This window comes from Siphateles boraxobius, unplaced genomic scaffold (assembly GCF_051911475.1).
Source record: "Siphateles boraxobius isolate OS27281-9 unplaced genomic scaffold, OSU_SipBor_1 130, whole genome shotgun sequence".
NCBI classification, from domain to species: Eukaryota; Metazoa; Chordata; class Actinopteri; order Cypriniformes; family Leuciscidae; genus Siphateles; species Siphateles boraxobius.
The window spans coordinates 52,565,001-52,592,944 of record NW_027508734.1 but is presented as its reverse complement, the minus strand read 5'-3'; the positions used below and the strand labels follow the sequence as shown (position 1 = coordinate 52,592,944).

Sequence of the window (27,944 nt, the reverse complement as noted above, 5' to 3'; positions counted from 1 at the left end):
CACTAGGCAGTCTGACAGGGGTGGAAACCGCCACAGGAACAGAAACAAGCGATGGGACAGGAATCTTGATAGGGGACACAGGAGGCGAGACAAACGGAAAAAAGACAGGGGATGCTGCGGGTAACTGTGAAGCAGAAATAACAACTGAGCTCCCCGAAGACGGCTCAGTACCAACGATCCACATCTCTGAATCGGGGAGATCATCGTCTGCAGCTGACTGGGGTACGGAGCTCACGGCAGCTGACTTCAGAATAGCGCCCTCTGACGCAGTGGACTCGGGACAAGACAACATGCCAGTTCTGGTTGGAACTTCCAGGATCTTGGCTAAACTCGACAGATACTCAGACAATGTTCTTGCAGCAACAACGATAGGCAACTCCCGATCAGCTGACACTGACCGCAAAACGGCCTCAGCAGCCGAATCAGCCGCGGCCCTCTCTGCGGCGCTCACAACAGAGGGCTCGGGAACCGCGTCTTCAGCAGCTGGTTCAGTAACAGTACCCTGAATCGAAACGGGCTCAGGGACAACGCTTGCAGGCAGAGATGAAGGACGAGAGGCTCCCCTCCTCCTCTTCTTCCTAGGTCGCGGTGCGGAAGTCGTAAATGGACTAGTGACCGGTCGGAGAAGCTCAATGGGATCTGCGACCTGAGACGGAAGGGCAGTCTCAGGCAGCACAGACTCGGTCGAGGATGACTCCGACGGAGAATCCCACGAAGTCCGTCTCCCTCGTTTGCCACGAAGATCAACGGGTGTGGATGAGACATCGGGAGAAGTGGAGTCGGTCTTCTACCCTTGAGAAACGACAGCCAGGAACCGACTCGCCGGAATCCCGGGCAGCTTGGCTGGTGGCGACAATACGGAGGAACCCTGCGGCTCCTTTCAACACAGATAGTCCACCATGTCCCGGAACGGGCGGTGAACCAGTCTCTCTCGTTCAGCCAGAGGTGGGGGAACCTTGAGGCCAGCGATTTAGTAGCGATTTAGGAGGATGTCAGGTAAGAAAAACCTCCTCCTTTCTGTGACTTGAGCGTACTCTTTCAACAGCAGCTCACCCTGAGGGGGAATTGGGAGCTTGCCCCCCCTCGAGTCGGAAATGCCCTTGAGCCACCAATCTTCAAGAAGATCCAATTGCTGATCTCCAGGGGAAGACAAACAGTCTGCTGGGTTCAGCTTTGGTGGGTTCATTCTGTCATGGGGATGCAGATAGACGAACCCAAAAGCAGACTGAATGCTCTACGAACAATTTATTGAAGACAAAACAGAGAAAACAAAACCCACGATGATGGCAGAATCATGACAAAGGGCAGCCTCGCACTCTGTCTTTGGCCCGTCAGAGGTTTTTCTGGCTCGACATGGAGCGTGATGTGCGGGATTACGTGAAGAAATGTCCCAGGTGTGTTCTTAGCAAAACTCCAGAGCCTGGAGTGAGGGCCACTTTCGAGAATATTAAAACCACAGCCCCAATGGAGTTCGTTTGCATTGACGTCTGGTCTGCTGAAGATTGGAACAACTGTGGATGTTTTAGTGATCACATATCACTTCACAAAGCTGACACATGCATTCCGGTGTCAGGACCAGACAGCAAAAAGAGTGGCTAAGAGACTCTGGGACGGCTTTTTCTGCATCTATGGATTTCCTAAACACATCCATTCTGACCAGGGGGCAACTTTTGAGAATGAGTTGATGGCCGAGCTTCTCGAACTGGCTGGCGCTGACAAGTTGAGAACCACCCCTCACCACCCGATAGGGAATGGTGGTACCAAACGTTTCAACAGGACATTAGGTAAAATGCTGAGGTCGGCTTCCGGTTTGAGCAATGTAAGTAGAGCCTCCCACGTGTGTGGGAGCCTCACGACAACTTCAAATTAATATCTATGATTGTCATCTGTAACAGGTCAGACACATATTAGGGGACTATAATAGATTTGCGGCGGCAAAATGCCTAACCCTAAAACAAAAACTGACCAAGATTCAATGCAAACTTCGATAAGCAGCAAGTTAGCTAAAATGGCGGTGACTGCTTCCAAGGCTAACGAGGAATTATCTTTGAGCATGCTGACTACTGAGTTGGAAAAACAGCACAAATATATCAAAGAGGACATGAGTGAGTTAATCAAGGGAAACAACAAATTTATTTGTATAGCGCTTTTCACAATACCACATCATAATATCACACAGACTGTGCTTTGTTAACTGTGGAAAGGTCTAGGATTAAACCTGTAGCAAAAAACAAAGAGCAGATGAGTCATTCTGACCTGAGACAGACTGTCAGCTTTGATTCTTTCTGTTTGGTTAATTGCAAGTGCTCTAGTCGAACTAAGGCCACATGTCAGTGACTGGCTTCCACAGGGTGCTTTATGGAAAACAATACATTTTCTACATGATGTTTGTACGAGGCAATTGAAAAACATTGGGAATGTTAAAAGGTGTATTGACCCAGGACTTGTTTAGATTGAAATGTGAAGTAGCATTGCACAGATGTTTCACCGCAAGCTTTGAACGCACTGGAGTGAACATGAATCATCTGGTGTGCTTCATATCTGAAAATCTGAAAGTTATTCTTGAATCAAAAGAGAAAGTCGTCTCAGGTTACGAATATAACCCTAGTTCCTGAGAAGGGGGCGATGACGCTTTGGGAACGTCCCTGCAAGATTGCTTCTGAATCACTTATGTCAACTAGTTCAATGGCGAGAGTGACATCACAGGCGGCTTCGATTCAGCTTCGATTTAGCCGAAGCAAGTCGATCACAGGGATGCAGTGTGTATGGCAAAGTGACGCAGCGTCTCATTCCATTCTCACCAGTCAGCTCGGCCAGTACGGTGCTACTAGTAGTAGACTTATTCTGTCTCGGCCGAACTTCTCCAGAACTCCTGGGAGCAGAGTAAGGGAAAAATGTACAGACGTAGCCTTGGCAATGTCTTAACCTAAACCACAACGCCCAGCCCCAAGGAAACTGGGTGTGTGAGGGAGAACCAAAGGGGACAGTGCGTCGTATCCTGAGACATGAAATGATCTACTTCCACTTGACCAAAATACCTCCCATATATGCTTCCCCACCTCGGGTGGAGTTTCCATTCCCTGGGCCTCAGCCCCTGCCTCGACAGGATGTCTGTTCCTAGGTTTTGGTACCCTGGAACGTATACTGCTCTCAGGGAGAGCTGTTTTCCTTGGGACCACAGGAGGATCGGGTCTGCCAGTTTGCATACCAGGCATGGACACAGACCCCTGATGCTTTATATACAAGACCACCGATGTTTTGTCTGTGCGAACAAGCACATGATGGCCTCAGGTCTTGGAGCAAATGCTTCAACATTGTGAAGACAGCCATCATTTCAAGATAATTCATGTGCCACAGAAGATGATGACTCCTCCACAGACCCTGAGCTGGCGGCCTCCCTGAGCGGGACAGGAACCAAGGTTTCCTCCATATAAATTCACCACTTCAGGAGCCTCATGTACAGCAGGCCAAAATGTATTATGTTGGCCGCAGCTGCCATGAGGCCCAACAATCTCTGAAACTGGTCTACAGTGAGTGTCTAGCCTAGCTTTATCTCTTTTACGACTGAGAGGATCATGGTGACACAAGCAGGCAAAAGCACATCCCTCATTGTCCCTGATTCCAATATCACACCAAGAAAGGTGGTCTTCTGTGCTAGAGAAAGCACACTTTTCTTGGCATTCAGTCTCAACCCCAACTTTTTCATATGAGCGAAAGCGACATCTGGATGCCGAACCGCCAACTTTTCCGACTCTGCTAGAAGAAGCCACGTGTCTATTTAGTTCAGAATGCGTATGCCCTGCAGCCTGAGCGGGGCCAGAGCTGCATCTATGCATTCCGTGAACGTGCGGGGTGATAGAGTTAGTCTGAATGGAAGAACCAGATACTGGTACGCCACGCTTTTTTACTTACCAGAGCCTGCTAGGGGCCAACTGGAAGTGGAAAACCCCATTGAAATAAGGCGGATGACACAAAAATTTGATTTTGTAGCCTCCTACTACAGTCTGCAGGACCCATTTTGTCACATTTGGCAGAAGTCTCACGCAGCCAGAAGGTATACTAAGGGAATCAGCCTCATAAGACTGGCCTCTGGTGTTCTTTGAGTAGTCAGCTTGGTGCCCTGAAGCAAACTGGCAGGGAACAACCCAGCTGATTCCTCTATTTTCCTCCTCAGATGATGCGAGCTCCCCGACAACGTAACGTCGAGGGACTGACTCAAATGCACTTACGCAATGTCTTATGCCTGAGGCATGAGCTCGCTGGAAACCGCCGCACCCCGAAGAACCGAGGGTGGCAAGGTTGGCAGAATGGCCTCCTGAGGGCACAGAGGAGGAATGGGCACTGTATAATGGGGTGAGAACCATTAGGTAGCTTTTGTAAACAAATACAGGTCCTTCTCAAAAAATTTGCATATTGTGATAAAGTTCATTATTTTCCACAATGTAATGATAAAAATTAAACTTTCATATATTTTAGATTCATTGCACACCAACTGAAATATTTCAGGTCTTTTATTGTTTTAATACTGATGATTTTGGCATACAGCTCATGAAAACACAAAATTCCTGTCTCAAAAAATACCTGCGTGAAGTTGGCCCCCCACCCAACGCAAAACGTCGTCAAACTATACTCAATCGTTTGTGCTCCGTTTGTGCTGGTTTGTGCTGTAAAAAGTTTCGTTTGTGCTGTTTCGGTTTTTTAGATATTAAAAGAATATTTTTAGGTCATTCTGAGGTCACTCAGCCCCCCCACATGCTCCAAATTCACCCAAAATAGGCTCGTTCGTTTGTGCTTCGTTTGTGCTGGTTTGTGCCGGTACAATTTTCGTTTGTGCTGCGTTGGGTTTTAAAATATCGGAAAATTGAATTATAGACGATGACGTCACCAGCCCCCCCACATGCTCCAAATTCACCCAAAATAGACGCAATCGTTTGTGCTCCGTTTGTGCTGTAAAAAGTTTCGTTTGAGCTGCTTCAGTTTTTTAGATATTAAAATAATATTAGGTGGTCATTTTAAGGTCACTCAGCCCCCCACATGCTCCAAATTCACCCAAAATAGTCTCGTTCGTTTGTGCTCCGTTTGTGCTGGTTTGTGCTGTAAAAGGTTTTGTTTGAGCTGCTTCAGTTTTTTAGATATTAAAATAATATTAGGTGGTCATTTTGAGGTCACTCAGCCCCCCACATGCTCCAAATTCACCCAAAATAGTCTCGTTCGTTTGTGCTTCGTTTGTGCTGGTTTGTGCCGGTAAAATTTTCGTTTGTGCTGTGTCAGGTTTTAAAATATTAGACATTCAATTATTGTTGATGATGTCATCAGCCCCCCACATGCCCCAAATTCACCCAAAATAGTCTCGTTCGTTTGTGCTGGTTTGTGCCGGTAAAATTTTCGTTTGTGCTGTGTCGGGTTTTAAAATATTAGACATTCAATTATTGTTGATGACGTCACCAGCCCCCCCACATGCACCAAATTCACCCAAAATAGTCTCGTTCGTTTGTGCTCCGTTTGTGCTGTAAAAGGTTTCGTTTGAGCTGCTTCAGTTTTTTAGATATTAAAATAATATTAGGTGGTCATTCTGAGGTCACTAAGCCCCCAAGAGGCCAAGAGAACAGCGAAACTATCCTCGAGGTGAGCACACTTTTAAAGTAGAATTGACGAAGACGTTCTGTCATTACATAATTTGTTCAATAAACAATTATCTTCACTTCAGTCTCTTCTGATTGTATTTTATTTTTACGAGTCTCATCTGCTACACTTCACTGCCACCACTAGGGGCAAGTGACACTTCTGTTCAAGAATGCTCTTGTGTAAAATGCTGTAGAGTTGGTGGAGAAAAGGTCGATATAAATCAAACTACAAAAGTTGTTACTAATCCAAATTTCTGGCCAATGTAAGTATACATTGTTTTAAAACTGTCAGTTACAATATTAGTAGCTTCAAGAATAATTGTACAACATTCAAGAGAGCTTGTTACTTTGAACAGAAACCTCATTAATAACACTTATGTTACTAATTTAGCTATGTAATGCTGATTACAGTTGCAGAAATTTGCCTTTTAGTATTAAAAAACGACCATGGGTCACATGTGCAACTGTATTTAACATTTCATAGCTAAATTAGTGATATTAGTGTTAGCAATGAGTTTTCGGTTCAATACTGACAATCTAGGTGTCAACATACCATATTGGTCCTAATATAAGGTATATTATCCATCTACATTATCCTTACTATATTATATTATCCTATTATTCTTATATTCAGACCAATACAGTAATATATTAAAACAAATTTATGTTGTACATGATATTTTTTGGAGTCAGGATAATTGAGGGTAATTATGTTGTGCTTATGCCAGATGCCCAAGAAACCAGCAGTCGACAGGGATTCCATTTTCACAGTCCTGTGTTCATCAAAATAGGCCATAGTCCAAAATGGCAACATAGCTACTCCTAATCAGAGCATCTGGACAGAGCTTAGTAAACAGCTAGACAACAAGATCACTGCAAAGGCACTATACACTTTTGTTAAATTAAACAGACACAATATCTGGACTGCTTTAGGGTTTACTCATGAAAGTGATCATGAAACAAGTGGCAGTAGTGATGACACTGATTTTGAGCCAGGGTCCCTTTCCTCCAGTCCAAAAGATTGCTGCACTTTTGATTTTGAAGTTCCATTTCAGAAATGGATTGAATTTATGGCTGAAACAGTAACATACAAAAACAAGTTCTCTAAAACAAAAAAAAGGGAATACACAATTTTGAAGCCTTGTATCTGGACGCATGTGATAAATCATCACATTTGGCAAGAAGTGAAATGCCCCTGCACATTTGCTTTTAAAAGAGCCCAGGTCTATCCATCAGTCACAGACAAATATATTGTAATCAGAGGCAACTGTAAGGAGTGTCGTTGCCACATTCACATAAAATGTGACAAAAAGCCTGAAATAAACAGCAAAATGAAGTTCAGGTGTTCACTTAAAAACACTGATGACTCCCTGCACACTGGCTGTTCCAAACGTGCGATGTCTGGTAACTTGCGTGTGCAGATATCAAAAGAACTGTGTGAGGGTAGAAAGGAACCCCATGTATGGAGGGCATCAGAGGCAACAAAGCTGATGGATTTTGGAGATCCTGAGCCAAGTCATCTGCCTAATTTGGCCACCCTGCGCAAAGCAAAGCAAGAGAGAAATGATTTAGAATTAGGCGACAAGGATCCTATTCTGTCATTGCAGATGCTAAAATACAGTGCACCTCACAGTGGCAGCATTAAAGACATTGGACTAGACAAGTTTTTCTGTCACTATTGGAGTCAAACACAAATGTATATGTACAAGACATTATCAAAGACATCTACTAACCCCACTGTGAGTTTTGATGCAACTGGCTCAGTGGTGAGGAAACTACAGAGACCAAATGGCAAGTCTGGCCATATATTCCTATATCAGGGTGTTGTGGCAGGGGGTGAGAGCTCAAGTGTCCCAGTGGTGCAAATGCTGTCAGAGAGACATGATGTTAATGCCATAACACATTGGCTGACAGAATGGATACGCGCAGGTGCACCTACTCCAAAAGAGGTTGTGAGTGACTTTTCTCTGGCTTTGCTCTGAGCTTTGGTCAAGGCTTTTACTTCTCATCCTGATCTTAAGACCTACATCAATGAGTGTTGTGGTGTCTTACTCGGTAGACAGTCAGCAAAAGTCCCACCTTGTTTCGTGCGGGTTGATGTTGCACACTGCATCAAGATGATCTGCCGGTGGGACTGCTTGAAAAAAAAAACACATCGCATTAAAGATTTCTTTGTTAGGTCAATAGCTCAACTTCTCATGTCACAATCCATGGACGATGCAAGAGAGCTACTAAGATGCATTACTATTGTGTCTCTCAGCGAAACAGAGGGTAGTGACAGCTCTGGAGCCCCCCTCATTTCAGAAAGTTGCAAGAAATACCTAAAAGCCCGAATTGCAGAAGAGCGTGTCATCATTCCAGATGTAGAGGGTGCGGACCTGGAAGAAGTGGATCCATGTGACCAAACACAGACAGACCTGCGCCAGTGGGTAACAGACATATGTGAGGAGAGCAGGTCACTTGCCACATCTAATGGTGATCATGACAATATGCACTTCCTCCCTGAGATTATTCCAAATATAATCTGGCTTGCAAATTACTTACCTCTCTGGACAGGGGTAATGATCCCTCACTTCCGGAGCTCCAACATCAACGCAAGTTCAGCCAATGTCGAAGCCGAGTTCAAAAACATCAAACGCGGCCTTTTCAAGCATGAACACTTGCCTATTCGAGTGGATCGATTCATTGCTCGACATCTGTCCTTCATTGAAGGCAACATGCGTATTTTTTCTGCAAAACAAAAGAGTGTGGAAAAAGGTGAAGAGGATGAGGCTGTTGCGACAGTGATCGACACAGGAGTCAATCCACTACCCACCGCAACCTGCAGGATAGATGGAAGCCCAGAGATGGATGCTTCCTGCCCTGGGAAGTCTGAAACCGTCACAAACATCCATCCAACAGATGAAGAAGCTGTTGAAAACTGGAGAGGCTTAGCGGTTCCACCCAAAAAGAGGAAGAGGAGTTCATACCTCTCTCCTTGTCCTGAATGGCTCCATGCAGATCCATCTGTGAGAGGGAAAAGACTAAAAGTGGACCTGTTGAAAAATGGAAACAATCAACAGCCTGTTAAACTCAGGAAATCAAGAATCTCTGTGCTTAACACATGTGCATTTGATGCTTTTTGTCAATGCTTATGTTGTGCTTACTGTGATAGTGTCACTTTTGAAAATATTGTTTGCAATGAGGATTCCAACAACCTCCTCCAGCTAGTGAAATCCATCACCACAAAGGGTCTGAATGCACAGGCCTACATACAGAGGGCAGAACTGCTGAGCGAAATATTCAAAGCTGTCCGACTGAAGTCGGGTGCTCTCCAAATCGATGCACAATGCCACATCTCCACTATCATTGAAAAGTCAATGACAAAAACGCGCTTGTGTTTCATTAACAAAACAGTGCTCCTCACAGTATTGTGGTCTCAGCAAACAAGTCACAAGGGAAATTGCATTTGTTTGTACTTCTGTTGCTGTACTGCAGGCTTCTGGCATGGCTCATCTTCAGACCGCAGTGGAAGAAGGCCTTGGCCTTCCGGAGTCCCCCTGCCTCAGGCCGATCCAAAGTCTGTCACAGTGTCCCTCTGCAATCAAGACAGATACCTCAGAAAAAGTGCTCTGTGCAGGGAAAGTTTCTCACAGTTACAGTCTGGGAGAACTTATGTGGATTGACACTGACCTGGGAAGCAACTCCACAGAATTTCCTTTGAGTGAATTTCCCTCCAATCTGATGCTCCAGGGAAAGAGATTTACTCTACGGGCAGTCATTGCTTTTATAGGAGGCTTAACCCAGGATGCTCTTGGGCATTATGTGGCCTACTGCAGGAGGTCTCCATGTGTCTGGGAGATGTATGATGACCTGAGAAGTGGAGTGACAGCAGCGTCAGATAAAAACAAAATATGCCCACATGCTGTATTATACACAAAAGACTGATTGCACTATTTATATTTAATTTCACAAGTTAAATTATTTTGGTTGAACTTTTTATGCCACATACCCTTGTTTTCCTACTCCTGTTAGGAGAAGGAAGTAGTGTGCTATTTTATGGAAGTTTGCACTCAAGTCTATTATTTTGTGTGGTATCTTTGGTTTGAAGACAGATTTAAACTTGTCAGTATTAAGTGTTTTTAAGTTTAAGTTTTTAAAGTTTTTTTGTTTTTTTGTTAATGGATGTTCGATAGTAAATAATTAAATTTCAAAAGTTAAATCATTTTGACTTAATTGAGTCATGAGTTTCCTCATACATAATAATAATAGTAGTAGTAATTAAACGATATACACACAGACACATAAATACACAGACAGTAGCCTAGTCAAAAGATTTAAAAGGTTCATTTTTTAATGTTTCTCAAAGTTTAATGTTCCCTTATGCTCACTAAGGCTATATTTATTTTATCAAAAATACAGTAATATTGTGAAATATTATTCCAATGTAATACTGCAGGTTTATATGTGAATATATAGTAAAGTGTAATTTATTCATGTAATCAAAGCTGAATTTTAGCATCATTAGTTCAGTGTCACATGATCCTTCAGAAAACATTCTCATATAGCTACGGATGTTATGAATGTGATGCTCAAGAAACATTATCAATGTTGAAAACAGTTGTGCTGCTTATTGTTGTACTTTTCTTCTTCTGAAAACCAATATATACAACAATTCAAAGATTTTGGTTAATTGATATAAAATATAATACTTTTATATAGCAAGGAAGTAATGAATTAATAAAAAGTTGATCAACATTGATCAAAATTAAGAACCTTTCTTAACTGAGCAAGAATAATAATTGACCATACAATCAACATTTTACTATGATTTCTAGAGAATCATGTGATATCGAAAACTGGAGTAGGTCTAATGATACATAAAATTCAGCTTTTACATCAGTCTAAATGACATTGTAATTATATTAAAACCGAAAATAGCTACTTTAAATTGTAATAATATATATGTTTCATCGAAAAAGTGAGCTTAAGAGACATAAAAAAGAAGAATCCAAACTTTTGAGGCCATAGCCAAGAGGCCTTTACACACATAAACACAGCAAACAGATTAAGGTGCGTGTATTTGTGACAATTTTCATATATGTTATAAACAAAACACAACATACAGTAAGTAAAAACACTAACCTTGAAGTTTGTGTTGCATCCACATCCTGTATCCGCAGTGTTCGTTAAAAGTTGAAAACGCACAGGATAACATAACCTAAGTGAATATTGTGATTTGGTTTGCCGATTCTTTAGGTCTTACCTTGTTACTTTAACTAGCCTACTGTTAAAAAAAAGTGGGCTGGTGCACTGTCTATAATTCTCTGTCATTCAGTGTCTCGCCCAAACGGAGCACAAACGAACGAGACTATTTTGGGTGAATTTGGGGCATGTGGGGGGCTGATGACGTCATCAACAATAATTGAACGTCTAATATTTTAAAACCTGACACAGCACAAACGAAAATTTTACCGGCACAAACCAGCACAAACGAACGAGACCACCTAAAATTATTTTAATATCAAAAAAACTGAAGCAGCTCAAACAAAACCTTTTACAGCACAAACCAGCACAAACGAACGAGACTATTTTGGGGGGATTTGGAGCATGTGGGGGGCTGGTGACGTCATCGTCTATAATTCAATTTCTGATATTTTAAAAACTGACACAGCACAAACGAAAATTTTACCGGCACAAACCAGCACAAACGAAGCACAAACGAACGAGACTATTTTGGGTGAATTTGGAGCATGTGGGGGGCTGAGTGACCTCAAAATGACCACCTAATATTATTTTAATATCTAAAAAACTGAAGCAGCTCAAACAAAACCTTTTACAGCACAAACCAGCACAAACGGAGCACAAACGAACGAGACTATTTTGGGTGAATTTGGAGCATGTGGGGGGCTGAGTGACCTCAGAATGACCTAAAAATATTCTTTTAATATCTAAAAAACCGAAACAGCACAAACGAAACTTTTTACAGCACAAACCAGCACAAACGGAGCACAAACGATTGAGTATAGTTTGACGACGTTTTGCGTTGGGTGGGGGGCCAACTTCACGCAGGTTCAAAAAATTAGCATATTTCATCCGACCAATAAAAGAAGTGTTTTTAATACAAAAAAAAAAGTCAACCTTCAAATAATTAAGTTCAGTTATGCACTCAATAGTCAATACTTGGTCGGGAATCCTTTTGCAGAAATGACTGCTTCAATGCGGCGTGGCATGGAGGCAATCAGCCTGTGGCACTGCTGAGGTGTTATGGAGGCCCAGGATGCTTCGATAGCAGCCTTAAGCTCATCCAGAGTGTTGGGTCTTGCGTCTCTCAACTTTCTCTTCACAATATCCCACAGATTCTCTATGGGGTTCAGGTCAGGAGAGTTGGCAGGCCAATTGAGCACAGTAATACCATGGTCAGTAAACCCTTTACCAGTGGTTTGGCACTGTGAGCAGGTGCCAGGTCGTGCTGAAAAATGAAATCTTAATCTCCATAAAGCTTTTCAGCAGATGGAAGCATGAAGTGCTCCAAAATCTCCTGATAGCTAGCTGCATTGACCCTGCCCTTGATAAAACACAGTGGACCAACACCAGCAGCTGACATGGCACCCCAGACCATCACTGACTGTGGGTACTTGACACTGGACTTCAGGCATTTTGGCATTTCCTTCTCCCCAGTCTTCCTCCAGACTCTGGCACCTTGATTTCCGAATGACATGCAAAACTGAGCAACAGTCCAGGGCTGCTTCTCTGTAGCCTAGGTCAGGCGCTTCTGCCGCTGTTTCTGGTTCAAAAGTGGCTTGACCTGGGGAATGCGGCACCTGTAGCCCATTTCCTACACACACCTGTGCACGGTGGCTCTGGATGTTTCTACTCCAGAATCAGTCCACTGCTTCCGCAGGTCCCCCAAGGTCTGGAATCGATCCTTCTCCACAATCTTCCTCAGGGTCCGGTCATCTCTTCTCGTTGTGCAGCGTTTTTTGCCACACTTTTTACTTCCCACAGACTTCCCACTGAGGTGCCTTGATACAGCACTCTGGGAACAGTCTATTTGTTCAGAAATTTCTTTCTGTGTCTTACCCTCTTGCTTGAGGGTGTCAATGATGGCCTTCTGGACAGCAGTCAGGTCGGCAGTCTTACCCATGATTGCGGTTTTGAGTAATGAAACAGGATGGGAGTTTTTAAAAGCCTCAGGAATCTTTTGCAGGTGTTTAGAGTTAATTAGTTGATTCAGATGATTAGGTTAATAGCTCGTTTAGAGACCCTTTTCATGATATGCTAATTTTTTGAGACAGGAATTTTGGGTTTTCATGAGCTGTATGCCAAAATCATCAGTATTAAAACAATAAAAGACCTGAAATATTTCAGTTGGTGTGCAATGAATCTAAAATATATGAAAGTTTAATTTTTATCATTACATTATGGAAAATAATGAACTTTATCACAATATGCTAATTTTTTTAGAAGGACCTGTATTTGTTAAAACTGTCATTATGTCCTGAAAGTAGAATATGAGACAGATAATCTGTGAAAAAAATCAAGCTCCTCTGGCTCCTCCCTGTGGTCCTAGTGCCATTTGCAGAAATACACCGCTCCCGGTCAGAAACAACCAATCAGAGCCAGGAGGAATGTCTTAGCAGTGTCAATCACGCTCGTGTACGCGCTGATCACCCCTCTCTTGCACAGCGTGAGCGCGTACCGTCGTTCGTGACTCTCCTGTTCAAACTCGTTCATCCAAATGAACAAATCTTTTTTCGAGTCATTTCGTTCATTCAAGGAACGAAATGACTCGAAAAAAGATTTGTTCATTTAGAACGAGTCTTTTTCAGAGTCATTTCGTTCATTCAACGAACGAATGACTCGAAAAAAGATTTGTTCATTTGGATGAACGAGTTCGAACAGGATCACGAACGTGCATCACAGAACAGAGCAAGGCGAGCATTTGTGCTCATAAAACTTAAATTTTTTTATTTATTTTTGAAATGACCGATCGTTTCACTAGATAAGACCCTTATTCATCGTCTGATATCGTTTAAAACCCTTTGAAGCTGCGCTGAAACTGTCATTTGGTCCTCGAAACGTTTGTGTCCTATTGAAGTCCATTATATGGAGAAAAAGCCTGGAATGTTTTCATCAAAAAACTTAATTTCTTTTCGACTGAAGAAAGAAAGACATGGACATCTTGGATGCAGGGGGTTAGTAAATTATCAGCAAAAGTTTTTTTTTTAAAGTGAACTAATCCTTTAACTTTATCTTAGTAGCTATAACTTATAGAAAGAGTGCAACCTTATAAAGTTACATGTATTGCAAAATACATAATGATTTGAGGACCAAGTTTGTAGTCAAAGTATGGGCAGGCCATAGTCAGTGTAAAGCATATTGTTGATGTTTCGTCCCTATTAGTGAATGTTCCATAACTGTTTATAATCCGCCGTCATCGGTGGTCCTGCTTACTAGCCTGCGCGTTCACGGCAGGCTCCGCTGTGGGGGAGGAGCTGTGGAGGGAGGGCTGTAGCGTAGCAGAGAGCAAGGGGGTTGGACCTGTAAGTTGTGCTTCTTCAAATTTTCAGGCTAAGTCAACATTTTCTCAAAACTCCCTACTGCAGGTTTAAGGGGTGATGCCATGACAGAGGACAGATAGCTCGCAAGCATCTGTTCTTCATTTGGCATCGGCCCATAACCACGCTCTTTCAGAAACTGAGAAAAAAGGGTTAGATTTGCGATTTCGAATTCTATTAGTGGAGATCGGAAAAGAATGGAAGGCCCCAACATGGAAGTTATAAACTCAAACTCCTTATACAGAGGGGATTGAGATGGCGAATCTTCAATTTCCCCCAACATGATGCTCAGCACAACCATCTCATTGGAGGTGGACAGCTTCAGCAACGTATTATACCATTTAATTTCTCAAAATTGAATGCAGCCAATTTAGTTAATTACCTGAAATTATATGCAGTAAAAGATCAACCAGACAAGTCAACACGGTCTGGATGAAAGGCTGAACTTATACATTAATCTAACTACTCAAAGTCAGATAAGCATTTATCATTTAATTCCTCAAAATTAAATGTAGCCAACTTATTTATGCACAGAGTCACCAGATCAGCACGCTCCGCCCACTCGTTCACTCTCCCCAGAATTCTGATTCTCCGCACCTGGACTTCATCATCAACACACACAATAAAGAGGCACTTCTCCTTCACTTCCTTGTCTGGTCTTCTCCTTACAAGAATTTACAGACTCTACTCGAATATTTACCGATTCCTATCTACCTCAAAGATTCCTCACCTGAACTTCGTCTCTGATCATCCGCTTCCCGTCATCCGTCTTCTGTCATCTACCATCAGCCCGCCGAATCCTCTTCCATCATCTGCCAACAAGATATTAAGATTATCGTCCAGCTAAGTTCATACAGTTCTGATTCTCTTATTCATACTCACCAGTCTCCTCTGCTGTTCCACTCCGTGCCTCTATTCAATAAAACTCTGTTTGAACTATTTACTTGTCTGCTTCTCTGTACTGTGACAATTTAATTCCTCAAAATTAAATACAGTAAAAGATCAAGTCAACACAGTCTGGATGAAAGGCTGAACTTATACATGAATCCAACTACTCAACATCAGATAAGAAATAATCATTAATGTTTGTTGGGTAAAAAAGAAAAACTAAATAAACGAAGTAAAAATTAATTTGACTGATAACTTTTTCCCCCCAAGGTCTCTATAGATATCGCGATATATCAATATCATGAATTCTTTTGGCCACAATAACCATGGTGTGAAAAATCTAACATTGTGACAGCCCAACTTTGAAGTAGAGTCTGTTCGCTCAGTGTTGCTCTTCCTGGTGGGAAGGTCCCGGGAAATGCCTGATTAGCTCTATGCTTTCCTTCTCGCAAGAGAGTTTGGAGCACAGGCTATCCCCCCTCCAACTTGAAAGTTTATGTTGCCGTCATCGCAGCATATAGCAATGCTGTTGACGGCAGGTTATTTGGAAAGCACGACCTGGTTATCAGGTTCTTGAGAAGCGCCAGGAGGTTAAATCATACCAGATCGCACCTCATCCCCTCTTGGGGTTCTGGTCTACAGAGAGCTCCCTTCGAGTCGCTTGAGTCAGTCAAGCTAAGGGGTTTTTGGGGTCCTTGAGGTGTTCTGACATGTTCTGACATTTGTGCTTTTTACAGTTATTTATAAACATGTTAATGGCAAAGGTGTAAATTCACTCTATATAACACAAACAGGGCTACCGTAATATGTGAGCAACATGTATGTACATGTTTGTATTTTTTAGAGAATAATGTTTATGCGTGGTTATTGAAAAAACTAAAACTTAAAGTGTCTGAAATAAGGCCACAAATCACATACTCAATATGTGTCCACAAGACTTTTGACTAATGAGTGTAGTTGCCTAGAATTTTTGCTTCAAAATGATCTTAAAATCATCCTGCTTAATCATTTACATAAAACAATACATTGATTTGAATTTTATAAGACCCCTTTTGTTTGGAAAGGCAATATGCGTGGAGGCAAGTTCACACCTGAGAAGACAAAGGCCGGATAATGTGCCACATACATAATGAGCTGAATATTAATTAGCCTTTCACACAGGTGTGCCACAGGATCCCAAAGAATGCAAGGACAAAAGCAATTATCTATATATACATATTTTACAATTAGAAATTGTAACCAATTACAAATAGGTTACAATTACAACAACAATTACAATTTTAACAATATTTCGAGTGTATTTCTTTGTAAAAAGTATACATTTTATCATACGTATTAAAAAAGGTAAGGATTCATTAGTTTGAATATTGGAACAAACACTATAATAACATCTTAGTTGATAATTCAATATACCTACTTTATTTTTGACAAAACATCATACTATAGTATATTTAACTATGAGCAGAAATTGGTGAACAAAAGCGTACCTATTTAATGTGACAGTAGTCTTTTTTTACAGTCAAAATTTAATAATCTATCCAAAACTAATCACAAAATCTTGTCTAAACATTCATATTTAGTCTGTAACATATTGTGTATGATATATTAGCATATGCATGTGAATTTGCAGTTTGTTGCTTATACAGACACTTTATTTCAACATATTTCAGTCTATTTTTACTCATCTTAGTAGGCTATAGCAATATAGTTTGGATGTGTTCATGTAAACATAATGTTTACTAATGTAGGTGCGAGAGTGAATGAACAGCACAGACATGCACTGTATAACTGTTGTAAACAAAGCGCGAGCGCCTGTGCTGTTCATTCATCACTTAGCCTACACACAGACACGCATTTCATATTTAAACAGTCTTTTTGCGGTTTACAGTCAGACACTATTCAATATCGCGATTAGAAAAAAGCACTTAAGAATAAATGACTTACTACATCAGCTGGATCCATTGCTCCTCGAAATGAAACTACCAGCACTTCTGGTACATTTTCCAGGGTTATTAGATAGTATTATTCCTCACAGCGTATGGATACGCTGTGTACACAGCTGTAGTAAGATACTTACTAAACACGATGTGTTTCATAGTCCAGCTGGTGGCCGTTGGCATGTTTGAATGGCTTGCCTTAGATCATTTGCGTTTGAATACAGCGCGCTCTCTGTGGGCGTGGCACATTAACGTGTAATTAGGTATAATGAGCTGGAAAGAAAAAGACTGACACCTCTCTCTTTTCATACAGATTGCATAAACTGAGAATATTTGTTTTTTTATATAAATTAATTCATTTAAAAGAAGAGAGTTCAAGCTTCATTATGGAAAAACACTCGTGCCTGTATGACAAGTATTTGCGGAATTACAGTTAATTTTCGGACGCGTTTCAGAATGGACTTAACTGACAGAGAGAAGGCAGAACGCGCATCATGTATGTTTTTCTTTATTTGGCGAAAAGCACAACACATTGTTTTTATCCACAAGTATCCACAAAAAAATAGACACTTATCAGGGTCTAATGATGTACAACACTTAATATGTAAGATCAAAGTGTATTTTGAGTTTCGCCCGCGCGATAGTCGACCTCAGAGGGTTAAGATCCTGTCTCTGGATCCTGCCCGCGCTCGCTTGATTCAAGAGGGTGGGGAACCTGCAGGCATTTTCGGTCAGTGAATCATGCCTTGAGTTCGGGCCGTTGCTGTCTCATGTGATCTTGAGACCCCAGCCTGAATACGTGCCCAAAGTTCCCACCACTCCTATCAGGGACCAGGTAGTGAACTTGCAAGCGCTGCCCCTGGAGGAGGCAGACCCAGCCCTTGCATTGCAGTGTCCTGTTCACGAATTGCGTGTTAACTCTTCGGGGTCGCCGATCACGCCGGCGTGATCAAGTTACATTACCAGTTTAAGACGTCGAAGCATAAAAACAAAGTCACGTTGAGCGCTGCCGTCCACTTCTGTCGAAAGTGCTGGCTTGAAATTCTGTTTTACTTTTTATTTTGTGTTGATAGACCAAGTAAAAACGGAGATATGATCATTTAAACTTTATATAAAAAAATACTGACGCGTTCGTAAAAGAACGCCAGATGGGATGCGACAGGCATTGCATTGCATTTATTCTAATAACTGCGTCGGTTTTTGTCATAAAACAAAACGGAGAAAAATGTGTGAATCTGCTGACTCTGCTATTCAGGCTGCACATTTTAGGGAATGGAGGAGGAGCCAACTGAGCAAAGACGCGAAATTGAAAGGCAGATGATTTGCAGAGTTGATAAAGAGAGACATATATACGTTATATATATAGAGAGAGATTATTGCTAGTTTTTGGAAGAGTTTGAGTAGATTTTGAGAGTAGTTTAGGAGTAGTGTAGATAGTTAAGGTAGTTTAGGAGTAGTTTAGGTAGTTTTGGAGTAGATTTAGATAAACTGTTTTGAGGAGTGGCACAGATAAAAAATAAAAATAAAAAAACACCTGATATTTGTTGTAAATAGTTGTATGTATAATTTGATTTTGTGTTCATTTTACCTTTTGTATGGTATATTTGCACTATTGAGGAACCCCTCTTACTCAAGGAATGAAATCCCTGTAATGTAGCTATCTGTGTCAGGGTCGTGCAGAGACCTCTGGAGGGGCAGGTGCTCAAAATATAAAAGGGGGCACAAGCGGAAGAAGGCTTTAAAAAGGGCTGTGCTCAAAATATCAATACAGTAATACATCAATACGGATGATTCTGTATCGATACAGTAGCAAATGCATTGATGCAGTTTTGAAAAAGAAACAGAACAGAAAAGACAAATTTTACGTTTAAAAGTTAAAAAAAATAATTAATGTGCAGTGTGCACCTATTAATAACTCTGGGATTAGAAACTGAAGTATCTTAAGTTGTCCCAACCTGATGGCTTTTTCTTCTCTGTTATACAGAATAATTAAGAACAGCTGTTATAGTAAACTGTGTAGGACAAAATCAACGTGGCCCATGTTTCGTACAGTATAGTTTTATTTAATGCCATATCAGCATCTATGGCTATTTTCATGGCATAAACTGATTTACACAAATACAAGAGTTACATTTATACAATGAAAATAAAAACAAAGCAAACAGAAACAGCAATTAATACTTTACAAGATTTTTAACATTAATGTGATACCTGTTCTGGTACATTCTTACTAAAGTTCTTAAGTGAGTTTGCTGCCTTTGCTGTTGTTGTTACTGCTGCTGCTGCTGCTGATACTGCTGGAGCTGATCTGAGACTGTAGACATTAAAACAAACATATAGAGATATATTAGCTGATTAAATCATTTTTATGTGACCATGACAAGATGTAAAGACTGCTGACAGTGTTTGGAACCTTCACTAGCTCACTGACCTGCTGTAAAGCTGCAGATTCTGCCAGGGTGCTATAATATAATAATATAATAATAGTAGCCTATATAATAGTACTAGGGGAGATGTTCACAGAGGCTTCTGCACACAAAGCATAAGATATTGGTAAGCCTAACGGTATGTGATAATAAGCCTAAACTCTTACCCGATTTGTGATGATAATTTTTATGGCACTATACGTTTTTTAAATAAATATGTAATAATAATAATAATAATAGTTTAAAGTAAAAATAATAGTTTTTAGTCAAATAACATAAAAAGACCAGACCCCTCGACGCCCGTGAAACTTTTCTCCCTCAAACAGCAAGATAACGTTACTTCTACAGCCTACACACAGCAATATAAACAACATCTCACTATGCTCTTCACGTCGTTCTTGTAAAATAATAATAATAAGTAAACAAACATCAAAATCACTTCGCTGTGAATAAAACACCACTTACCAGCAGCCGCAGAGTTGAAGATATCCTCTGGTAGTGCGCGTAGCCGCGCGAAATTAAAAAATGCGCGTGCAGCGTGAGGAATCGTCCCGGATGAGTTCGTCAGGTAAAAGGTCATCATGTGAGTCATTTTATTTACGGCTAAATTATTATTCATTAATTTTACTAATAGTTAGATTGGGCAGGCATCCACAAAAGGGCCTTTAATTACAAAAAAAATCAGAGGAAATTTTGCCTTGACAAAAGGGCACTTTGGGCACCAAGGGGCAAAAGGGCAGGTGCTCCAGCACCCAAAGCCCCCCCCGCCTCTGCACGTGCCGGATGTAATTGTACATGAAGTGTTTTGTACAGTTTCTAAGCAAAAAAGAAAAGAAAAAACGCCTATTGCCCCACCTGCTTTTTGCTGCATATAGTTACATTTTATCTCAATTTTACATGTTTTATGTTGTATTTGCACTATTTGCGAACCCTCATACTCTGGGAATGCAATGCCTTAAATATAGCTCTCTGTATAATTGTGTGCACAACATTTTTTTTAAAAGTGGCTGAGCTAAAAAGAAAGAAAAAAAGGCTATGGCTACACCCGCTTTTTTTGTAAATCATATTTTTTTGTATATAGCTTGATTATATCTGAATTGTACCTGTATATGTTGACATTTACAACTTGTGTTTACATTTTAAACCTTTTAAAATGCTTCATTGAGCATGTTTGTGTTTTTTGTAGTAGAAAAGCTATAATTTTTCTATTCGGATTTTGTGTTTTTTGTGTGATTTTGGGTCCAGTATGTTGATACAGTACATTAAAGTGAAAAACTAATTGTCTGATCATATACGTGATGTTGTGCTGAAAAAAAAAAAAAACATTGGTATGGTAAACATTTGTTTATGTTGCAAAAAAAAAAAAAAAAAATGTAAGTACTCAAAAACGGCCAAAATAGCCCAAGACTCCGAAGGGTTAATGTGGACCACACGCAGAGCTTCAGAAGCTCATAGCAGCTCTTTGTCTGCTTTGGAGGTCAGCAGAAGGGCAAGGCTGTCTCCAAACAAAGGTTAGCTCACAGGATAGTAGATGCCATTGCCTTGGCGTACCAGTCCCAAGGCGAGCCGTGCCCCCTTGAGGTGAGAGCTCACTCCACTCGGGGTGTTGACTATGATCTGGGTGTTGGCACACGGCGCCTCTCTGGCAGACATATGCAGATCTGTGGGCTGGGCGACACCTAACACATTTGTGAGATCCTACAATCTCCGAGTGGAGCCGGTCTCTACGCATGTGTTGGGTACAAACATACACTGTGCGGGGAAATGCTGGCTAGGTGTCTCTCTTGCGATGCCATTCCCCACAAACGGGGATACTGGTGCCTACTTACTCTATAGGTGATCCAAAAGATCCAAGATGGCGCCGCGGATGGCTGCCTCGGTGTGGAGCTCTCCAGCTATTGTGTTGTTTTTGTTCGTTTGTTCTGCGTTTAGTCATTCTTTTCCTATCAGTTTCACCAAAGACGAACTACTGGACATTAGGAAACACACACCAGAAACCTTTTCTACAGTTTTTGATTATTCGGACGTTTTGCTGGACATTCTCATCGGAGGGGCAGCGTTGTTGTTCAAACGCGCGTTCAGACGCAAACGCGGGAAGCGAGCCGGCGCGCTGGTTAAACTCCGCGAGCGCGGCCTGCGCACTGCACTCCCCAGCATTCATCTCGCGAATCTCCGATCCCTTCCTAACAAAACGGATGAACTTCTTCTCCTCACCCACACTAACAAGGATTTTTTAAACTCTGCTGCTTTGTGCTTCACTGAAACCTGGCTGAGTGAAGCCATACCGGACAACGCAATACATCTGCCGGGCTTCCAGCTGTTCCGAGCGGATCGCATCGCGGAGCTAACGGGGAAAACGAGAGGTGGTGGATTGTGTTTCTACATTAACGAAAGTTGGTGTTCAGATGTAACAACACTGAAGAAGATGTGCTCTCCTAATTTAGAGGCACATTTCATAAACTGTAAACCCTTCTACTCGCCTCGGGAATTTTCCTCTTTCATTCTCGTGAATGTTTACATCCCTCCAGACGCGTGCGTGAGCGCGGCGCTACAACAGCTGGCTGAACAAATATCTGAAACGGAACAAAGGTACCCAGACTCTCTTTTAATCATTCTTGGGGATTTTAACAAAGCAAATCTTTCCCGTGAACTACCAAAATACAGACAGCACGTTACATGTCCCACCAGAGACAGTAATATACTGGACCACTGTTACACCACAATAAGAAATGCATATCACTCCGTCCCACGGGCAGCTTTGGGGCTCTCTGATCACTGTTGGTTCATCTCATACCGACCTACAGGCAGAAACTGAAATCAGCTAAACCTGGAATAAGGACTGTAAAAAGATGGACTAATGAAGCAGAGCAGAATCTACAGGCCTGCTTTGATTGCACTGATTGGACTGTTTCTGAAGCTGCTACCAATGATCTGGATGAGCTCACAGATACTGTAACATCATATATAAGTTTCTGTGAGGATACATGCATTCCTACCAGGACATTCTTATCATTCACTAATGATAAACCATGGTTTACTGGGAAACTCAAACACCTTCGTCATGCCAAAGAGGATGCTTACAGAAGTGGGGATAAAATCTTGTATAACCAGGCCAGAAACAGATTGACAAAGGAGATCAGAGTTGCTAAAAGGAACTACTCTGATAAACTGAAAAACCAGTTTTCATCCAACGACCCATCATCAGTCTGGAATGGCCTGAGGAACATTACCAACTACAAGTCACCATCCCCTCGATCTGTGGACAATCAACAACTGGCTGACGATTTAAATTCATTTTACTGCCGGTTTGAAAAGCCCTCATTCACACCACACACCCGGTCTGATCTGCACTTCACACATTCAGCATCACCTCCTGTTCTCCAATTATCACTCCCCCCTCCTGCCATCAAACCTGAGCTTAAGGTCTGTGTGGAGGACGTGAGCCGAGTCTTCAAAAAACAGAAGACTAGGAAAGCCTCAGGCCCAGACGGCATCTCATCTGCTTGTTTAAAAGCCTGCGCTGACCAACTGGCCCCGGTCTTCACGCAGATCTTCAACAGATCATTGGAGCAGTGTGAAGTTCCCTGCTGCTTCAAACGCTCCACTATCATTCCTGTCCCCAAAAAACCCAAAATCACTGGACTTAATGACTACAGACCTGTCGCTCTCACGTCTGTGGTCATGAAGTCGTTTGAAAGACTGGTGCTGGCCCACCTGAAGGACATCACTGGACCCCTGCTGGATCCCTTTCAGTTTGCTTACAGAGCAAACAGGTCTGTGGATGATGCAGTCAACATGGGACTGCATTATATCCTGCAACATCTCGACAGACCAGGGACTTATGCAAGGATCCTCTTTGTGGACTTCAGTTCGGCCTTCAATACCATCATGCCTGGTCATCTCACAGCCAAACTGACCCAGCTCTCCATACCATCCTCGATCTGTCAGTGGATCACCAGCTTCCTGACGGACCGGCAGCAGCGAGTGAGACTGGGGAAACACACATCCAAGACACTCACAATCAGCACTGGCGCTCCCCAAGGGTGCGTTCTCTCCCCACTGCTCTTCTCCCTGTACACTATTGACTGCACTTCTAAAGACCCCACTGTCAAGCTCCTGAAATTTGCAGACGACACCACTGTCATCGGTCTCATCCGAAACGGTGACGAGTCTGCTTACAGACTGGAGGTTGAACAGCTGGCTGCCTGGTGCAGTTATAACAACCTTGAGCTGAACACGCTCAAAACAGTGGAGATGATCGTGGACTTCAGGAGGAACAGCTCAGCACTCCCCCCACTCACCATCATGAACAGCACTGTGGAAGCAGTGGAGTCATTCAGGTTCCTGGGCACTATCATCTCTCAGGACCTGAAGTGGGACAATCACATTGACTCCACTGTGAAAAAGGCCCAGCAGAGACTGTACTTCCTTCGCCAGCTGAGGAAGTTCAACCTGCCACAGGATCTGCTGATTCAGTTCTACTCAGCCGTCATTGAGTCTGTCTTGTGCGCTTCCATCACTGTCTGGTTTGGTTCAGCTACCAAATCAGACATCAGGAGACTACAACGGACAGTCCGGACTGCGGAGAGGATTATTGGTGCCCCCCTGCCAAACCTCCAGGACCTGTACTCTTCCAGAGTGAGGAAGAGAGCAGGTAAAATCATCACAGACTCCACTCACCCTGGACACCACCTGTTTGAACTGTTACCGTCAAGACGGAGACTCAGATCACTGGCCACAAGAACATCTCGGCACAGGAACAGTTTCTTCCCACAGGCCATTTCCCTCCTGAACAGTTAACACTCCTCCCAAGGCATATGCCTGTAAGTGCAATACTCCCACTGTTTAGTGCAATATCCCACAACTCAGGTGATACTTATATGTAGATTTATTTATTTATAATATTCAAAACACTGTAAATAGGTTCATAATCTGTAAATCTGAAAATGTCTATTCTGACTAAACCCAACTGTGATAGTTTTATTCTCATATATTTATATTTTTATTTTTTATTCTTATAATTTGTAGTATTATGTTTCATGTTGTATTTGTATATGTCCACTGGAAGCCTCAGTACCAAAACAAATTCCTTGTGTGTGCAAGCACACTTGGCAATAAAGCTCTTTCTGATTCTGATTCTGATTCTGATTCTGATTCTGAGGTGAGTATCCCACATCGCCAACCCTGAATAGAGTTCCTCCAGCATCATTCAGCAGTCAGACGTGGGAGAGGCATCTGACGTCAGGCCCAGTATTCGTGTACATGCCCGGCCAGTCAGCCCTTGTATTGTGCTTGATGCCCATATGCTTTGATTCCCCTTGGGTAATCCCATATGTGTACTGTCCACGATATGGTTTCCTTGTGTCTTTCCCTGGGCAGTTCTGCTCTGCCCTGTCTCTGCATCATAAGTAGCTCCTCATTAGGTTACACCAACAAAATTAAGCTAGAGGTTAGATCAAGTAAAAATAGCATCTTAATGTAACATTTGCAGCTTAACACTTTAATGGTCTAACAGATATTCAAAGTGCTCATTTTTGTCTCTGCAGCCCCCCCTCATTTGAGGCAGTGCCCCAACATAGCGCTCCCCCACCTATTGAAAATGCTCTAGACACAGCAGAAGCAATATCAGCAGCAGCAGTGTACCAGATCTGTTCCACCAAGACCAAATACATAAAAATTGTCATATCCATTACCATGCCAAACACGCGAAATTTGTCATGACCGAAATAAATATCAGAGACTAATATTGGACTGACATATTTATCAATAGTTTTCAGTATTGATGAAACTATTATATTGCATTATTGATAAAACTAAAGCTCTCCCCATCTTGCTTACTTACTGCCCAACTTACTGATATTGTACTTAAACTTATTATTAAGTTGGCTTGGAAAAGCCAACTTACTGATACTGTACTTAAACTTCTTCTTATTATTATTATTAAGTTGGCTTGTGAGAGCCAACTTACTGAAATCCTATTTAAACTTATTATTATTAAGTTGGCTTGTGAGACCCAACTTACTGAAATCCTATTTAAACTTATTATTATAAAGTTGGCTTGTGAGAGCCAACTTACTGAAATCCTATTTAAACTTATTATTATTATTAAGTTGGCTTGTGAGAGCCAACTTACTGAAATCCTATTTAAGTTGGCTTGTAAAAGCCAACTTACTGAAATCCTATTTAAACTTATTATTATTAAGTTGGCTTGTGAGAGCCAACTTACTGAAATCCTCACAGCATAAAGATGCATTTGAAGTGCTGCACAGGGTGTAAAATCTCGGTGCTCTTTGGTTGCTTGGGATAGTAATGCTCAAAATCAAAGTAATAATCCAAGGCACTCGAATTGTGTACACAAAAAAGTAAAAAGCCTTTATTGAATCATGGCTTCTATCATTAAAATTGGTGACAGATACACCTACGCGTTGCGCTATTGCCACACACCCTGACGAAGGCAACTTTTCTAACTGATCGGACTTACGGTTTTCCTAAAAATGACGATCAAACTTGGAAAAAACTCCCATTGACTTAACATTGCGGAATGTTCAGATTTTCAAACTGGCCAACTGTCAAAAATTCAAATCTAAACTCCTTGAAGCCCTAGACTGAATCAAACTGCCATTCTATATACTATGAGCCATTGAGACTCATTTAAACTATTAAACTCATAATAAATTAATAAACTCTAAACTTGAACTCTTAGACTCATTTAAACTTATAAACTCTAAACTCATAAACTCGTACACTTATAAACTCATACACTTATAAACTCATGAACTTTTACTCATTTAAACTTATAAACTCTAAACTCATAAACTCGTACACTTATAAACTCATGAATTCATACACTTATGAACTCATGAATTCATAATCTTATGAACTCATACACTTATGAACTCATGAATTCATACACTTATGAACTCAAACTCATGAATGAATAAACTCTGAACTCTCACTCATTTAAACTTATAAACTCATAAACTCGTACACTTATAAACTCATGAATTCATAAACTTATGAACTCATGAACTCATGAAATCATAAACTCATAAACTCGTACACTTATAAACTCATGAATTCATACACTTATGAACTCAAACTCATAAATTAATAAACTCTGAACTCTTACTCATTTAAACTTATAAACACCATAACACCCTAGCAACCACCCAAAATACCTTAAAACACCCTAGCAACACCCTAGCAACCATCCTAAATAGCGTAGAACCCCCTAGCAACACCATAGCAACCACCCAGAACACCCTAGCAACCAACCAAAATACCTTAAACACCCTAGCAACACCATAGCAACCACCCAAAATACCCTAGAACACCCTAGCAACTGCCTAGCAACCACCCAGAACACCCTAACAACCACCCAAAATACATTAAAACACCCTAGCAACACCATAGCAACCACCCAAAATACCCTAGAACACCCTAGCAACTGCCTAGCAACCCCCAGAACACCCTAGCAACTGCCTAGCAACCACCCAGAACACCCTAGCAACCAACCAAAATACCTTAAACACCCTAGCAACACCATAGCAACCACCCAAAATACCCTAGAACACCCTAGCAACTGCCTAGCAACCACCCAGAACACCCTAACAACCACCCAAAATACATTAAAACACCCTAGCAACACCATAGCAACCACCCAAAATACCCTAGAACACCCTAGCAACTGCCTAGCAACCCCCAGAACACCCTAGCAACTGCCTAGCAACCACCCAGAACACCCTAGCAACCACCCAAAATACCTTAAATAACCCTAGCAACACCATAGCAACCACCCAAAATACCCTAGAACACCCTAGCAACACCCTAGCAACTACCAGAACACCCTAGCAACTGCCTAGCAACCACCCAGAACACCCTAGCAACCACCCGAAATACCTTAAAACATCCTAGCAACACCATAACAACCACATAAAAAACCTAGAACACCCTAGCAACCACCAGAACACCCAAAATACCTTAAAACACCCTAGCAACACCATAACAACCACACAAAAAACCTTAGAACACCCTAGCAAAACCATAGCAACCACCTAGAACACCCTAGCAACCACCCAAAATACCATAAATCACCCTAGCAACACCATAGCAACCACCCAAAATACCCTAGAACACCCTAGCAACCACCCAGAACACCCTAGCAACTGCCTAGCAACCACCCAAAACACCCTAGCAACCACCCAAAATACCTTAAATCACCCTAGCAACACCATAGCAACCACCCAAAATACCCTAGAACACCCTAACAACACCATAGCAACCACCCAGAACACCCTAGCAATCACCCAAAATACCTTAAATCACCCTAGCAACACCATAGCAACAACCCAAAATATCCTAGAACACCCTAGCAACCACCCAGAACACCCTAGCAACCACCCAAAATACCTTAAAAACATCCTAGCAACACCATATCAACCACCCAAAAAAGCCTAGAACACCATAGCAACCACCCAGAGCACCCTAGCAACTGCCTAGCAACCAACCAGTACACCCTAGCAACCACCC

General features: G+C 41.8%; 2 long non-coding RNA genes across 2 annotated transcripts in view; both read right to left on the bottom strand.

Moving 5' to 3' along the window:
- Nucleotides 1-27,944, bottom strand: part of LOC143737807 (uncharacterized) — a 117,738-nt gene that overhangs the window by 31,885 nt on the left and 57,909 nt on the right. The gene's annotated exons all lie outside the window — the stretch shown is intronic.
- On the bottom strand, nt 7,068-8,022 carry LOC143736696 (uncharacterized). The gene is made up of 3 exons (XR_013203565.1): nt 7,946-8,022; nt 7,704-7,758; nt 7,068-7,162 (listed from the first exon to the last, which is right to left on the bottom strand). It is a non-coding gene; the product is annotated as an uncharacterized LOC143736696 (long non-coding RNA).